At 29.3% G+C, this 6,187-nt stretch overlaps 1 protein-coding gene across 13 annotated transcripts in view; it reads right to left on the reverse strand.

Annotated features, from left to right (window-relative positions):
- Window positions 1-846: 846 nt before the first annotated feature.
- The window catches only part of CadN (Cadherin-N), a gene marked incomplete at its 5' end in the record, with an annotated part of 700,644 nt that continues 695,303 nt past the window's right edge, over window positions 847-6,187 (reverse strand). For all 13 annotated transcript variants that reach the window (XM_067046228.1, XM_067046224.1, XM_067046230.1 and 10 more), the window contains 1 exon segment: window positions 847-1,090.

Here is a 6,187-nt window from a genome sequence, read left to right on the forward strand (position 1 = left end):
ATTATCATAATCATAATCATAATCATTGCAACAATGGTTAGTCCTTAGGTTTTCAGTCACAGCTTGTCTTAAATTAGCATTCAGTAAACGAGTGTTAAAAGGAAACAGACCATCTACAAAATTATCGAGCCCCAATTTTGTACCACTTATAGTACTGATTTCAGTATAGTTAACTTTTTTTTTAAAGGTTGGTGAAGATTGATGATGATCCACAGAATGAGGTTTTGGTACATGTGTATTCTTTTTTCCTGCTATGGCAGAATTTTCTATACTTTTTGTTTCAATGATTGCTTTAAACTCATTTTCACTAGTATAATAATGGTCTACAATGGATTGGATTACACTAGATACGGTCATTTCAGGAGCCATTTCTTCATACGACATAGGTTCAGAGGTGTCTCTGTCTATTTGGCTTTCTGATTCAATTTCAGAATTAGTTTTTTCAAGACTATAATTTGTATTGTCTTTGTAATGTACATGATTAAGAAAATCTTCTAGATTCATGTTTTTCATTTTACAAAATGAATTAAGTTTCTCAAACTGTTGTAAATTGGAATTGTTTAAAAAATTACACAGATCTATAAGTTCTAATATAACTTCTGGTATTGCAACTATGGATAAAGAGGCAGATGTTTCTTTACTATAAGTCTTGGCCTGTTTTTTGTCCATGTTAAAAACTGTTTTTTTATCTGTTTGTACATTGTAATTGTTAGAGGGTTCTTTAGTTATGTATTTTTTTTCTCTGAAACACAAGAAAAAATAATACATTGTTCAAGATAAAATTTTGATATTATAAATCAAATAGCTTCAATTGAAATGAAAATGTTAGTTACTAAAATAAGTTACCTTAACTTGATGATTTCTGAATAACAGATATGTTGGCAGTTAGGTTCCTGGCATTTAACTTTATATTTCATTGGTAAAAGAAATGCCCATGGCTTTGGTTGATCGTCAGTGCAACAAATAGCTTTGGCAATTTCACCTCTATTACCCAAACAAGCAACTCTTCTAAAGTAAAAATTGTTTTTATTCTTTATTTTTGTCTTGTCATCAGAAATGTACTTTTCAAAAGATGAATCATTAATGACAACTGAAAAGAAAAATTGTAAATATTAAAGATGATTAATACAGCCGCACATTGAAAATTATTGCTAATTGACAAATTTATCGTTCTAGCCTCTGTCTCACACCACCATTATATTTTTACTTAGTTCCTTTCCTGGAGGTGTTAAGCTCTTTAATTCATTTAAAATAAAGAGAATCTAATTCAGGAGGAAAGTCTTTTGAGAGCAGTCCTTATGAAGAAAAAAGATTGAACAACTCTCTGAGTATCTTAAGCTGGAGCTGTAATAAACAATAAGATCAGAAAAATGTAAGGACAATCAAAAATGTTACTTAAAATTGTATGAAAAAAATGTTTAAAGAGGTATTAACACTTCAAATGTTTCCCAATATTGGGTCTGAATCTAAGCTAGTTTTTTCTATTTTATTGTTTACACAGCTCCAGTATAAATGAATCCTTACTGTTGAAATTTAAATCCATGCAACACAATCAACATAATAAAACTGTTAACAAACCTAATTACTACAAAAAGGTGAACATAACATACAGTGAGTCGCATAAGTTTTTTTCTAAAAAGGAAATGTTTAGGAAACTTACTAAAAAAAATTATGGAACCTGAAAAAGTGGAACTTTTTTAAAATTTATTTCTGAGAAGATGGGATATACTGAGATATATATAAAGAAGAAAAGCTATAACCAACTATCATCCTTTATATAAATGTTCATAAACTTTTATAATCAATTGTGGATCATAACTATAATTAATTATTGGTCCAATAACAAGAAACATTTCAAAAAATTAGTTGTTAAGGACAGTATCCGACTATAAAAAGATTTTTGGAGGAAAATAAAACCTATATAGAAATGAATAGTGTTATTTTTTTTTTTTTATTTCCCCGCCTCAATATCTTTTTAAAATTACACTACATTTCCAATGTTTGGTGTATCGTTGGAAAGCTGAGGAACTAAACCAATTTTTTTAAATCTTTAAGGTTGAAATTCGTTCTGAGATTTCATTCCTTGAGATTCTACTGTTTCTGAAAAATTATAATTTTTTATTTGTTTTCTTTGCATTAAAAACTGTTAAGATCGCCGAACAAAAAATAAATTACAAATTGATTGCTTTCTTACAGGAAATAAATGAAATGATGAAAAAAAAATTAGAAATAATCAGTTAGAGTTGAGCAATTTATGAGTAAGGAAAAACGTGGTATTCCAGTAAAATACTTTTAAAAAATCATATCACAATAACTGATGGAATGGGTAGGTGAGGTTTGGTAGCACTGAATTACATTTTTGATGAACCATTCTTTTCAAAATACCTGATATTTTCTTCTAAAACGCTCTGTATTGAGAATATCTTAAAAATTTCTGGAACAAGGCTGTAGGGAAGTTTTATCAAAATTGTTGAATATGAAAAGAAAAAAAGTCTTTTTTTCAGTACTTTCACTTTTTTTTTTCAAACCTGTTTATTGTTTTTAATGTACAATTTACATATATATACAATATAATACAAGAATATACATACACTTATTTGTAAATCTTTGTTTGCCGAATGTCATTATTTTGCCACATTTTACACAGTTTGTGTTGGGAAAAGTAAAAGTTTAAAGTACAAAAACAAAAACAGTTACAAGTGTTTCAAATGTAGCGACACCGCTACCTATTAGCCTACACTGTAACTACTACCGCCGACCAAACCACCCTGCATGACGCAACCTATCAGCTAACACGGGAACTACTTCCCTCATCAGGCAAATGCGGAGTATTAATAATTGTATCATTCCTTGTTGTTAACGCCATATTTTATTATTACCTTGTAAATAATATTTAGTTAGTATTAGTGTTTAATTTAATAACGTTTATTTTTATTTGTATTACTTTAATTGAATTTGGTTGTTTGAGAAGAAAAATATGTAATTATATTTGTGTGTTATAATGAATAATAGAGATAGTTGCTAAGGGTTGATCACCATTACTGAGAGGTTGCCTTGCAACGGGCCGACCATCTTCGTTTTTTATAGCAGTTCCGGCTAATTAGTGGCCATGGAGGCGTCTAAGAAGCCCTATCTGCGTTTGGTTGATTTTATTTTATTAGACATTTTTTGAGTGCTTTAGTCGTCATTACAGTTCGGAACCAGACTACTTCTCTGTTTCGACTTTAATATGAGTTCCGGATAATTAGTGGCATTTTGGACTATTGATGAGCCACTACACCAACTTTGGACCATTGCAGCGGTGTATTTAGCTACAAGAGCTGCGACCAACAAATCTCTCCAGCACTCTTCCTCTGACCTATCGGAGTGGAGCAACCTTTTCGTTGAGCAGTATTTATTTAACATATTTAATAGTTTGTTTTTTAAATTAGTTTCTTTTCATTTTCATAATTTATCTAACTATTTTATTTTTATCTGAGAGGCCTTTTTATTTTTACTTGTATTCATTGTTAGTCATCTTTTGTTTATTTTAGTTTTAGTTTTAAAATGTTTAAATTGACCAAATAAATGTGTTAAAGCCTTTTAAAAAAATTTTGGTTTCTATTTAGGTTAATTTTTTTTGGCAACTTTCCAAGTGACTTTTAATTTTGTTAGTTGTAAGTTTATGTTTATTCATTTTTTTTTAACTATAAGTAATTTTGTAATTTTAATTTGGTACATAAAAATTAGGGATATAAGGAGGTTCAGTGTTTATAAATACATTGCGGAGGTGTAACACGTGCAGAACGATACCGAAGGCAGTGGAACCGCGGATGAGGCAGTTGGCAGTGAAGATTTAGACAGGACTGGAGCGGTGTTAGGTGGCATTGGCACGATGTAAGACGCTAGAGACACACTGCTTCACGGACGCTCCACTGCCATTGTTTGTTGAGTCTAGTTTGTTGGAGCTATTTTTGTTTTGGTCATTTCACCGACTCACCGGCAGTCACCACTGTGCAGTCTACGTTTTTTTGGAGTCGTCGGGCTGCCTGGCAACCTCTCTCTCACCAGCTCGCCGGCGGTCATCCTGGTCAACCAACTCTAGACTCGTAATGTTATTGTGATATGCGCATATCGACCCCACGCCCATCTGTGAGTGACTTTCTTTTCTTCTTTCGATCTTCATATTTTCCTTTTCTTTTTTTATCTTTTAATTAACTTATTATTTCTTGTGTAAATAGTATTATTTTTTTTTTTTTTATTTGTACATGTATCAAAATATTTTTATCTCTTTTACTCCACAATTCATTATCTTTTTTTTTGTAACAACATAACAGTTCATTTTTTTGTTTATATTTTAATTAATTAAATGTATATCACTTGGAAAGTTATTTTTTTTATTTCATTTTTTCTATTATTATTTTTTTTGTATGTGGTATTTATTTCAGGTCCTCCGTTTTTTTTGTTTTATTTTATCTCGAACCAGCGAACATTTCCCTCTGGGGAAGAGGTCGGTTTTTCACATACGAAACACCCCTCGCCCCAAGAAAATGTTTAATCCGAACCTTTTAGGTGGCTTTAACACTTGAATATATTTCAATTTCACACATTCTAACAAATATATAATATATTATAATATTCATAGATGTACCATTTGAATTAAAAAAGATTACAATAGAATCTGCTGATCCAATCAAAGTTAACGTCTTACACGTAGCATCTCTCGATAGTGTTTTATATCTTAATCCGCATCACGGAGTTCTCTTTAGGCAGCAGTATGTTGCCATCCGGTAAGAGAAGATAAAATGTAAATATGTGTATATTTAATTAGTTTATAAGTAAGAATATATGTATGTGTCTGTACAATAAATAAAAATTAGGAGGTTAGAAACAAAAAGAAGGAAACAGTATGTTACAGTATTCATAATGAATAACTATATTGTTATGTTATATATAGGTAATGCATTTTTTCTTATATTCACTCGAAAGAATAATACGTGATTTGGTATTTAAAAATAATCACACCCCATATTCATATAACTTCATATATGTAAATTATTTTTACAAGTATAAAAAAATTCAATAAATACCATTAACATCGAAAAATATCCAGCGTATAATATTGAATCCAAATATCATCGATAGAGCTAATGTTTAAAGACTACGATATTTTAATTAAATATTATCTATAATATTCATTGTTGATTGTCGAATATCGATATCGAAATAAAATTAAAATATTTTACTTTAAAAGTTCCCTAAAAATTAAAATGTTTTTACTTTGAGAAATTGGATTTTTGAATTGGATGTAAATTCAGGATTATTGAACTATTTAATGTTTTTCACTTCTTTTTTTCCAACTAACATGTCCAATTATATTTTAGTTAATGTTGGGTGGGTGTTCTAATATTTGTTATATTTTGTTTTAGTTGTCATGGCGTTGCTTTGCTATACGTTATAATGATTTTTTATGTTTAAATAGGTATGGTATGAAATAGGTACTCCTATGCTTTGCTAGATTATTGTTTTACAATTACTTTTTCTTTAATTTGTCAAATTTTCGATATTTAAATATCGATATTTTGGAATATTTTAGTGCCGATATAATATCGATATCAACATTGTTAACCGATATTCCGTCCCTACTCCCTAGTATTAAATAAAATCAATATTAATAAGACATCCTTTATCGGTTTTAATGTAGTCCTGGAAGTGTTTTTCCCAATTAAGTCAGTTCATATACATAAAAAAAGAGCTACTGTTAGTTCCTTTAAATGCTGATTAAGCATATGATGTTTGTTTATATTACACGCTCAAAATAATATTTGCATATTACGTATTATTAGGTTATTACGCCCTATGTTGGGTTATATTATTATAATTGATGTGATAATAGTGAAATGGTGAGAATACTTCAAGTATTTTTAAGCAGGACAAGATTTTGTTGTTGGATTTTCATGTTGAAAATTGATTATTAAAAAGTTAAGAGTGATCACTACTAAAAAAACATTTCATATTAGAATTAATGCAGTAATTAGGCACTGTATTTCGTTTTATCACTGCTCAGTTCTGTATGTTACTGTATAGAATAAAACTATTTAAAAATCGACTAAATGAAAACGATATCATTAAATGCATAATTGCTTCAGAATATTATCAAGGGACATTACCTAAAAAAAAAAACGAATCATTTAAATTATAATTATAA

The sequence above is a fragment of the Halyomorpha halys genome, unplaced genomic scaffold (genome assembly GCF_000696795.3).
Source record: "Halyomorpha halys isolate HHAL.00 unplaced genomic scaffold, Hhal_1.1 Scaffold212.1, whole genome shotgun sequence".
NCBI classification, from domain to species: Eukaryota; Metazoa; Arthropoda; class Insecta; order Hemiptera; family Pentatomidae; genus Halyomorpha; species Halyomorpha halys.